The sequence below is a fragment of the Xiphophorus maculatus genome, chromosome 19, assembly GCF_002775205.1.
Source record: "Xiphophorus maculatus strain JP 163 A chromosome 19, X_maculatus-5.0-male, whole genome shotgun sequence".
NCBI lineage: Eukaryota > Metazoa > Chordata > Actinopteri > Cyprinodontiformes > Poeciliidae > Xiphophorus > Xiphophorus maculatus.
In genome coordinates this window covers 18,235,959-18,246,745 of record NC_036461.1, presented here as the reverse complement: position 1 = coordinate 18,246,745, position 10,787 = coordinate 18,235,959, and positions in this window count along the sequence as shown.

The following is a 10,787-nucleotide window of genomic DNA, read 5'->3' as shown; positions in this document are numbered from 1 at the left end:
TGTGACGGCTCATGGAGAGAATGAGCAGTGAGAGGAGAACCGGGGAACTTAGGGGGGAGTTCCCGTCAACAGGCCGGCGGGGCGGGGGCTTCAAGAGACTGACGGCCCGGTCGGTTTTTTTACGTTTACAAATCGTTTGCGATGGTCTAACTGCTACATTCACACTGTAGCTGCATGAAACACAGACAGACAGACACTTTGTTGTGTTTTCAATTATATATATGTAACATACTTCACATACAATCCTATTAATGTTGATTAAAAGCCCCTTACGAAACTGCAAAACATGTCCCAAATCTTAATTATGGGCTGAACTGTACATACATTGTCGAGAAAAACACTTCTTTCTCATATCTGGCATCGTGCAACACAAATCGGCTGGATTGTTAAGCTCAGATGGTTAAAAAATAAAACTAACCTCTTCCAAAATTTTCAGATTATGTTTTATTAGGATTCAAGGGAAGAAAAACAATTTTAAATTCAGGCCAGCTATAAGAGCAGTGGTCAAACTTTCAGACAGAATTAATAGAGACCATGAATAGAGACCATTTTCAGACAGTCTTCTGATGGCTACAAGAAGCATGTTGCTCCTCTGCATCATGTTATGGGATGTTTATCCAAATATCGGTTTGTAAGCCTGTATAGTTTTGACCAAAGAGACAATCCACAATGTGTACCACCTTGTGAATCCATCTTTTAGAACTAAAAATTACTAACATAGTTGGATCTTCCTTCCAGCCCTAAACAGAAATGTTTTAAATGCAACATGAAAACACAAGCACAATATGTCATTTATGCAAATGTTCTTTTAACCCATGTTTTGATGTTAAAGTACTCGAAGCTATTAAAATGTAATCTCTTAACCGAACTGTTGGATATAAAACAATGTAAATTTGTCCAAATGGCACTAATTATATCTGCAGAAACACTGTCCTCAGCAGGGCAAAGTTTTGGCAGAAATAACACTCTGGGTCATTATTGTCACACCTTTAATCTAATCGTACTTTTGTAATTAGATTAAAAGTGTCAGACTGCTAAAGCGCATCTGAAACAGAATGTAGACGGCTTTCCACCAAATCAGCAGCAAACATCTTCTTATTACAGGGCATGAACTGTAATGAGTAGTTTCTATGCTATGAATAATTTGGGTGAAGCTGTAGCCTATGAGGACGTAGTCATTACTGAAAAACAATCTAACAGATTTATTTTGAGTGAGATTCATGGCTGAGGTTTTTGTAATAGGCCAGTAAATTGAAATATGCTGTTCACTCAAGGAATCAAACGTAGCTACACTGCCCAATTAATTGGGAGGATTGCAATACTTGTGTGCTTAAAACTGGTGTTTCTATGGAGACCAGGTGGTCAGCTTCTCCACTGACTACAGAGTCTGATGGCAGGCTGATGTTCACTGTTAATGTAGACAAAAAAAAGCATTTGTTGTTGTCAAACATTGGGCTAAGAGTGACACGTCAACCAAGGCCTCCAGCCAAGAATCTTCTTCTATGACATGCTTTTATAAGATTTTTTTTTAGGGATCCTCTGTTTTGCTGACGGGAAGTGACAGAAGTACCTGCGATCTGACCCTTCTCTGACTCGTCATGTGTGTCTCTATTCTGCATTGCCCATCCATGTCTCCAAACTCTGTTTGAAGAGACAGTGAGGCTGCAGGCTCCACTCGACCGTAACATACCCAGTTTTAGCCGATGACCTGAGAGGAGGAGGAGGAGGAGGAGGGGGAACGGGTCTGAAAACGGGGGTCTGTGGTTGTGTTGCAGATGGTGTGAAGTTACAGATGAATGAGAGTATGACCTCTGAGGTGGTTTTTTTTTTTTTTTTGCTGTTGTTTTTATGCACAGACTCACACCTAAGATCCCCTTTTAAAGCCCACAGGAATGTGTCTCCAGTAACAACATCAACCGTCACAAGGTCCACATCACATGGCACAAACGGTCGCGTCGAGAGTTTGTGTGTGTGTGTGTGTGGAGGGGGCCTATTCTTGTGACGGTTTCTGTGTGCGTGCTTCCCACAGGTTAAAAATAAAAACTCAGAGTTAATCGGAGGTAGAGTCTGCCGAACTTTACAGGAAGACAACCAAGTAGATGTCAGCCAAGCGGTGAAAGAACGAAAAACATCACAGAGACCTCAATGTCTCAGCGGCCTTTTTTTGGGACCTTAAGGTGTACAGACCCTCTGTTAAAACACAAGTTGTTTGCTTCATTGTTTGTTGCTTTTATCATGTGTGACTCATTTGCAAAACAAATCAGTTTATGAAAGGAAGAAAACTGAAAAAACATATAAAAACGTACATGATTGCAATAAAGTGGTTCCATAAATATGCACACTCTCGTACTAAAGCTTTGTCGTTTTATCATTTTACGCCTGCCATTAATTCTCATGAATCTGATTAAGATAAAATAAAGTTCAACTTGTATGATTTTCTTGATATTTGTTCATCAGCATCATGTAGCCGGTGTCATGGTTTACTAATAGCTTACAAAAGAGCAAAACGATTTGAGAGTAAAGGTATCAGTCAGGAGAGAAAAAAAAATCCTCCCCCATTAGAGACAGATCATGCCACATAGTGAAATCAACCACCCATAATTGGAGAAACAAAATAATAAAACCTAAAAGAAAAAGTCTAATGACTGTTATGAACAGCTCCAAATATCCGTCAGTTTTCTTCCTTCGAGTTTCTACTACGAAATACGTTTTCTGCATCACTTCGAGTCCAAGGATGAATCCACATCAACAGAAGAATATATTCATAATTTACAACAAGAAACATGAAAGAACTTTAATATGAGTAAAAGTCGGATTAGGATTGGAGTAAAATTAACTCCCCCTATGTTGTTATTCTGCTATTCATTTTGTTTTCACCACACCGTCACAGAGCAACACAGAAGCACAAAGGACAAGCAACATTGCACGCACACACTCACTCCTGAGGGAAATTTAGAGAGAGCACTTAACCTAACATGCATGTTTTCGAGTGTGGGAGGAAGACTGAGCACAACGCAGGCAAAAGGAAAAGCATGTGAAGCTGCAGAAAGAGATCCAGCCAGGGCTTTCTTGCTGCAGTGAAAATAATTTCGACTGATGATTGCAGAGATTCTGTAAACAGAAAAAGCGATTAAACTGTCACGAATCTGGGTTGTTTGTTTGGTGTTCTGTGTAGTTTGTTTTTTTTCCCCCCTCGTTCACTCAGTGCAGCCGATCCAGTGTGCGAGGGCGAGGCTGCTCTGATTGCAGTTGGCGCACCTGACACCAATCGAGCTCATCAATCTGAGGCTGGTTGTGCGAGAGCAGCTGCACGATCAGCCATCGTTGCGGTAATTTAGCTTATCCTGTGGCGAGCTGAAATGAAACCTCATGTTTCTAAACGACTTACATGAATTTTACCTCAAATCTTGATCAGCTGTTTTGTGTTTTCTGACTAAAAAAAGAAAAAAAACACTAATAGTGCCCCATTTCAAGTTTCAGTTATTCATTCCTGGTCTTGAAACCATCCGTCTTGACTGCTGCAATTTTTGCTTATAAAGCAAGGCTTTGTGCAGAACAATATTTGTGGCACAGGAGAATGAAAAATGATAAACATCATCACACAATTCAAAACTGAAGGAATAAATAAACAGTCTAACTGTCCTTTTATGTTGCAGCTACCATGGTTGGTTTTTTTAGGATTGTTCAGTAAAATTTTTATGTGTATTGCTCAGGTAGTCGGCCTACCTACACCTTAGCATGAACTCTTAGAATCGAACGTCCGGTTAAAACAGTAAGTGGCATTGTCAAGATGAAAGGTCGCATTATGGAAATCCTCCGTTAAGATGCAGGCGTCTACAGAAACACTCCGCACAAAATGTAAATTACATTTGAATGCCACGTTTTTAATCGCCTTTAGCTCGCAGGGGTGTTTCATCTTTGTCACGTTCCATAAAAATCGAGGCCTAAAAGCACATGTAAGCGGGCAGTGATTCATAGAAATTCATAGAGAAATGTAAAGTGAGGAACAGAGTGCCTGCATCAGCCAACAAAACAGATTACATCTCGAGTGAAACTTACGAGTCAAGCTCACCAGGAACAGAAAGGAGCGGATCGGTGGAGAAGCGGAGTGGGTGGGATAAAAGAAAAGGCTGTGAAAGTGCTGACACATCCCTGACAAAAAGGAACAGGGTGCGTCACTCGGCACCCCGGACGCCAGTGTGGATGAACTGCGAGAGCAAGCATGTGAGAACCCGCTCTGAAGACCAGCCACCTGGACCGGCGCTTCTGCTGAAAGCAACAGGCGCCAAAAATGTAACATCACACATATAGGCAAGAGGACAAGAGGGTCAAACACTTGCGTGCCCACACCCAGGCATAAATATTTGGTGCCTGGCAAGAGTATTTGTATCCGTTTCACTTTGTCATGTCGCACACTAAAAGGATACTTGGGTTTCAGCACGTTTGGGTTTTTTTTTTTTTTTCAAATAAATTGCATTTTTATTTGATGTTTACGTTGACAGCTGTCTCCTGCAAAAAGAATCTGTGTGTATTTTAATCTCAGCCGCATCCGAGATGCCGGCAGGCAAATCCGGCTGGCAGCATCATGACGCGCTGATGTGGGAGAAGGAAACTGGTCAGACGAGATGGGAAGACACGTGAAGTTTATTGTGGGAATGGCCCAGTCAAAGTCCAAAAGCTGTTGAGAATTTGTGGGCGGAGTTCAAATGTAATGTTCACAGTTGCTGTCCATCCAGTGAGACTGGTGACAATTCAGTCCCTTCCTTCCACTCACATCTATTCACTGCTTTGCATTGTTCCCGCAGATGAAATCTCCGTAAAATACCCTGTCGTCTGTGGCTGCAGCTCAACAAAGTGTGGAAAAACTTCAAGAGCTGTGAACATTTTTTTTTTTTTTTTTTTTTTGCAAAGCACTGCAAATCTGGCGGGCAGGACTGAGCTTATTGCTAAACCGAAGTTAATGAAACCCTTGACTGCATGTGCTCTTTTCACAGGGAGGGCCCTGCTTTCCTGCATCCGTCTGTTTGCGCTGCAGCTATCAGCAGGTTTGATGATCTGAGCTTCTCTGTGCCTTTGCGAATTTGGGCTTCCTTTTCTCCTTTCTTTCTTCCTCCTCAGGGAAATGTCAGTGAAAAAAAAGAAAAAGTGGGGGAGAGCTTTATTACAGCCTGCATGATACCAGCTGTTTAAATGCTTCCCTTCTCCAGAAGAAGACACCCCTCTTCCTGTCTTCCAGCCATGTCCTTCAGCGTGCGTGCTTCATGTCCGAATGCTCTGATCCTAATTCGCAAAAAACAAAACCCCACACACTGGGACCACGGATTTAAAAAAGTTGCGTTTGCGTAATTTGAAAGTAGATGTGGATTCAGAAGAAGTGACACCTCCCTTTCTCCTCCCTTTCTTTCCGCACACACAAACACCACGTCTGACTATCTGCATGTGTGTGTGTGTGTCTGTGTGTGGGCGTGTGTGGGCGTGCGTGTGCACGTGTGTGTGTGTGTGTCTTCTCTGATTGCTGCCGACTGCAACACTCTCACCCTCTCTACGCCGCAACAGCTGTCTCTTGTCAGTGTCGCCGCGCAGCAGCTGAGGACGTATAGGGAGGGGTCCAGAGAGCACGTTTAACAGCCCCGGTTCTGGCCGAGGGGGCTGGAAGCGGGACTGTGGGGGCGGGGGAGTTGGTTACCAGAACATCAGGATTGCATTTGGAACTGGAGAGAAGGGCTCATGGGAGTGGGCCGAGGGCGTTGGCTTGGAAGTAGGAGGTCGCCGGAGCGTGCTTGTTCATCTGCATTCATTCTCCTGTGTGTCCACCACCAGGTTGGTGGAAAACAAAGCTTGTTTATAATTTTTTTTCTTTTTTTTTCTTTTGGGAAGCCTGCAAAGGAGGTGCATGCCTGGGGCTAAAGGTCAGGACGGAGGCATGCAGTTGTCTACATCGATGTGACACGTGACCTTTGAACCCTCTCTGCCCAGGCCATCTGCCGGCGTGATGCCTTTTCTAATCTTCTGGGTGGTTAAACTGATGCAGGGTCTGCTGCAGGAGATCCTACCTCAGGATCTCCAGCAGACCAGTGAGAAACAGAAAAAAGCCTGCAAAGAAGATGCAGCAGGGAGAAAATGGATTGTGAATGTGTGCTTTTCCCATAGTAAATATGTGTCTAACATCCAAGCATACAAAGACATCAGCATAGATTATTTGGTGGGAAATTTTACTTTATCTGCTGGTCATGTTGTTACGTCTTTACGCGGAAGACTAGAAACCCATCTGGGGCAGATGCCGTCAACATCTTTTACAGCAAAACGTTGTGTCTTGAAACAAACTATTTGCTTTTACACATCATAACATGCAATAGATTGAGAAGAATAAATATTTTTAGAGGCCAGCAAACAAGTAAAGCAGCCAGTTTTAATTGGAACTGATGATTGTTTTTTAAGTACTGACAATTTTTTCTTGTCTTTCTGTGATTTTTTTTTGCAGCTGATTCTTGTCTTCAGTACCGGTCCACTTTATGATGGCTAGCTCACTTTTCTATCGATTTTGTCGTGTGCACGAATTGCTCGGGTTGTTACCGACATCAGGTGTGACTCTCATGGGGGTTTTTTAATTTTCTTTTCCTACTCTGTAAGCTGGTTCTCAGCTGTCATGGAAATATTTAGTTATAAAAGGAAGGGAGGAGTTTACCAGTAAATGGAAAGGAAAGACTGAATCTGATGACATATTCGAAGCTTTCACTTGGCAGGCACCGGACCGGTGCTGATTCTCACATTCACATAAAAAAAAACAGGTTTTAATTGATTCCTAATGCTAGAGTATTAGTTGGAGTTCACTTTTGCCCCTGGCAGTTCTGTGCACCCATTTAGTCCAGTAAAAGAGATTCAGAAAATCTAAGTTTTCTTTTTTTTTTTTTACTCTGCACAAAATGTAACATGAGCTAATGGCAAACCAACAATTTATGTAATTAGGTCACAAATTGTAGTGAGAAAGAAGACAAATCACACAATCTGGAGAGGAGTTGTATAATTTACAGTTACTCGGTACACCGCTTACACAAAAACAGACAATTTCTGCTGTTCTTTCAGAGATAAAACCTTGTTTTTGCTTTTGAAATAAAATAACAACAGGGCGTCTCTTCCAAAATGGCACCTGTGGTGTTGTTTGAACAAAGTAAGCAGCACTTGTTTGTGATGTTCCTGAATGTTTCGATACTCTATTATTATTATTATTATTATTATTATGCAGATTCGTTCTAAATACCCACAGGTGGGTGACTGCTGGAGAAATGTAGCAGCAAAATAGACAACTTGGAACCTAATATTCCAAGTTGGTTCAAGCTGTGTCCAAGCCGCTTTTGTCAGTTTTCTAAAAAAAAAATTAAAATAAAAAAAGCAGCTTCTTGACATAAGAGAGAAATATGAAATCTCTCATCTTGTTGTCTAATTTTATAGGTAGAGCTGTTTCAAGTTGGCTAGAAATATGATGACTGGCTTCCTCCTTTGCAAAAAAAAAAGTGTGACATGCTGTGTTCATTTATTATCTGACTGAAATATCATCATCTGGAATGGCGCTGAATATTAAAGCATTCCCGCCACTATTTGTCACATTGAAACCACAAGTTTCTTAATCATTATTGGAATTCAGTATGATTTCCAATAATGGAAATCATACTCCACTATTGGAGTACACCCTACCAATCCAAGGTTGTGTGTATTTGTAAAATTTAAGGAAATTAAGAACTTGAAAAAGTGTTTACAATATCTAAAGTGTGACATGCTTCTTTTTACTCTTTTGACCAAAAATAAAATTCTGTGCAACTAGTTTCTTTTCAAAAGTCAACTCATTAGCCATCAGAGTGCAACAAAACCAGAACCAAACATAGAGAGGCAGCTTTCAGTTTCAGAAACCCCTGCCCCTGTGGTGGGCTAAAAGGCACTTAAGATTGTCTCCCTTTTCCTTTTCTTAGGGGCAACTCCCATTGATTGCATATGCATACAAGAAAAGGAAAAACCTCATTAAGGAGCAGCTGACAAATAATTTTTTTATGTGCCCCCCATCTTCTAATGGCTCCCTGGACTACTCTCCATATCCAGCCCCCCCGTCACTGTATGCATTGTATCATAGTGATGCGCTCGAGAGGGAAAATATTTTCTCATTATCCCTATGACACACTGTGATGATGCACAGTAAATCTTTGATTCATCCATCTGTCATCCCTGCAGCTGTATACACACAACAGCCGTCTGACTCCTATTGGGAACTGCCTGAAAATCTTTCTCTCTCAACGCACTTGAGGACATCCTTGATTTCACATCAGCCACATCATTTTTTGTGTGTGTGTGTGTGTGTGTAAATTATCCTCCCAGGAGTGTCTGCGCTGGAGTATATTTAGTTAGCTTGTAATTTCGCCCTCACAGAAGTCTGTTATAAAACCTAATTTGCATTCTGGTTGGGTCCCGTTTCCTCTTGGAGCGCCTTTAAAATCAGAATAGCAGACGCGGAGCAGAGCAGAGCAGAGCAGAGCAGCGCCCTGTAACTCTTGGAGGCATCTGAAAGCAGAGTCAGAGCAAAGGGGCCTTGCAGTGAGACGGGGACCGCTTGGAATGCAAAACCTCCGTTTCTGTCTCATGTGTTCAGTCAAATTCAGTGACCATAAGTGTAATTCCAGTCAGCGTCACAAGAGAGGGGCCCTGTCTCTGCCCTCCATACCGCAGACCGTGAGGAGATGCCAAGCCAACACACAGCAGGGAGGAGGGTGGCAGGAAAGGGAATATTTTAATGCACACATACCCCCACCCAGTCTCACACGCACACACACACAGCTGCAGATACTCTAGAAAATGATCTATATCAAGTTTGCATTCCAAGCTTTGCTGCGGACACTGATTCAGAGTGGCTCGTTGAAAGTGGTGAAGTGTGGCGTTTGTGATATTTACGTGGCGCAGCACCGACCTGGTGAGGAATTTTAAACGTCGAGATGTTCTGCAAAAAAAAAAAAACGGTTTGGAGTTTTATGCGTCACCAGTGTGACAATTAACAGAAGAGGTCACTGGAAAAAAGATGAACTAATTCTGCAGGATGTTCGGTTTCGTGATCATATCCTTCGCCGAACATCTGCTTCTCCATAATCCGAGTCATTCAGAACAAGAAATGGGATCGACTTACATCAGAATCAGAATTTTTAAAAATCACAAAAGCCATTTTTGCATTTCAGCATTGAAGTGGTTTTAATTGTTCTGTTTCAGGGGAGCTAGGTGAGAATTCTTTACTTACTTTAACTTTTTTTCATTTATTTATGACTTTCTGACAGCGCCACTCTCCTTTCTCTACAGTCTACTACTCTAGCAAGGTCTGGAAGTCTAGCGGCTTTGTTTTGGAAAACCATCTCAACCCAGAGGGTCAGATCCTCATCCAGTGCCGTGCTTATTTTGACACGAGGCCCCCAGGGACTGGCCGCGGCCATCGTTGAGCCGTGGGAGAAAACGGAGAGACAAATAGGACATGGAGACAGACAAATGACACTGAAACTCTTTTGCACTGTCCCCACTGTTATCTTCAGTAAAGCTCTCCTGCGCAGATCCATTTCTTTCTGGGACTGCGAAACAGATTTAGAACAAATTTTTGAAAACGAGCTGGTGAGTGTTACACCACGTTTTAATGAGGCTGTCATTCATCCTCCCTATCTGCAACATCCTTCGTTTAAATTCGTGCCAGGCGTCCTTTTAGTGCGACATTCGTTCTCCTTCGATGCTCATGTTTCCTGTGTCAGATTGTCACTGTGACCGATTTGCAGTAAAGAAAACTTACAAAGACAGTGTAATCCAACACTGGCTTATGAAAAACTAAACATAACAGAGTAACAGAGCTAGCCTGAAGTTTTATTGTTGTGCTACTGCAATCTCAATTGAATGCTGTCTTCAATCCTTTAATCGGAGCTTTAGGTTTTCAATAGGATGTTTCAGTCAGGACTAGGAAGCCATCTTGGTTTGCGTACATTTTTACACCGGAGATTCTAAATTTATTTCTGTTTTTCCTGTTGACTCTTTGTGCGCCATTTTAAACCTCTTACAACTAAATTCTGTTAAAGAGACTTGAACATCTTTCACTGAAGGCGACTCATTTTAAGCAGCTTTAGGCCTAACTCCAACCATTTCCAAATGATCCCCATTCATACATGTGCATCCTTTTGACATACTAAAATCAGTTTTGTTGTTCATCAAGGTTTTGAAGAACTTTTTTTTTTTATCCTGATGCCTTTGCAGATAGAGTTCTTATGGGAGTTTCATTTTAGATCAAGTTCTCCTTGTTATGGCTTTCTTTACATTGGCTCCTGGCAAATTTTACAAGAAATTACTAACTACTAATTGCAACATAAACAGCTCTTAAATGGTCAATTTTATTTTATCCCTTTTCATCAATCAATTTTATAATTATTTTATTGTTATGTCGGCATGACTTTGCCTACTAAGCACTTTCGGTTTTTTCTTAAAGCACTCTAAAAAACAATGGTAAGTTGAATTTAAAAATAGTCATTTGATTTAAAAAAAAAATCATTCTAATCTTCACAAATTTATGACGAAGAGGTTAAGATTTATGTGTCCAATAGATTTTGATTTATACTAGTCACTGATGCATCTTCCTCACTTATCAAAATCAAATTTACATATTAGAAGTAACAAAGTTGTGCAGAGAGAGCTGTGATACTTTCACATTAACCAACACTACTACTGTGTGATGAGGAACCAAACAAACTCAAATGATATTTGACACTGAAATAAAGGCTCAGCTC